At 38.8% G+C, this 753-nt stretch overlaps 1 long non-coding RNA gene across 1 annotated transcript in view; it reads left to right on the top strand.

Annotated features, from left to right (window-relative positions):
* LOC119335358 overlaps positions 1–753 on the top strand; it is a 1,944-nt gene continuing 1,191 nt past the window's right edge. Inside the window, exons 1-2 of the long non-coding RNA XR_005161828.1 lie at positions 1–41; positions 170–281. This is a non-coding gene — a long non-coding RNA (uncharacterized LOC119335358). The remainder of the gene's footprint in view (positions 42–169; positions 282–753) is intronic.

The raw sequence follows: 753 nt of genomic DNA, 5'->3' as shown, positions 1-753 counted from the left end.
CCGGCCAGCTGGTACCCCGTCGTCGCGCTCGACCTAAACAGGTACAGCCATGTACGGCGACTTCAACTTTCCCCACCTCATGCAGGACAAGTACACATCTGTGCGGTGCTGTCTCTAATCTCATGTGTGTGGCGCTGTCTCCGTAATTCCCCTGTGCTTGTTCCTGCAGGATATGGTTAAACATTTGTCGTGGACAGCTTCATGGCTTTGTACAAAGACAAGTATCACATCGGCCGCATTCAGATATGTAGATACTAAGCAAAACTCTTGATGCAAACAAGGTTTGTTTGCTTTTAGACTTCTCCTTCTTGGCCAAATCAAATTATTTGATAAAAATAGTGTTAATTTGGTGATCTTGCAATGTAAGATTACTCTACTTTTTACGGAAAGCAAGCGAAATGTCAAAACACAGCCCAGTATGCTATATAAACAAATCATAGGCAAAGTATGCTGTTAATTTTGTTGGATTAATTATGACCAATTAGAGCACCCACATTAAAGTTAACTAAATCGCTGCAAAAAATGTCAGAACAATGACATTGCTACCAATGCAAAAAAATGTACATGAAGTATGTATAAATTGGAGGCTAGTCTAAAAACAGTTTCTTATATAAAACAAGGGCGTAGCTATGTCTGAGTCGATTGAGATTTAACAAAGTCTCAGTGAAGTGACATATCTTTGTAAGAAAGGAAAAGGAAAATCTGAAAACTAAACTTTGCACGAATCTTACAGTATTTCTACTTTCCTTGTTT

This window comes from Triticum dicoccoides, chromosome 7B (assembly GCF_002162155.2).
Source record: "Triticum dicoccoides isolate Atlit2015 ecotype Zavitan chromosome 7B, WEW_v2.0, whole genome shotgun sequence".
Taxonomy (NCBI): domain Eukaryota; kingdom Viridiplantae; phylum Streptophyta; class Magnoliopsida; order Poales; family Poaceae; genus Triticum; species Triticum dicoccoides.
Note: the sequence above shows the minus strand (reverse complement) of the source record. Positions and strands in the feature narration are given on the sequence as shown.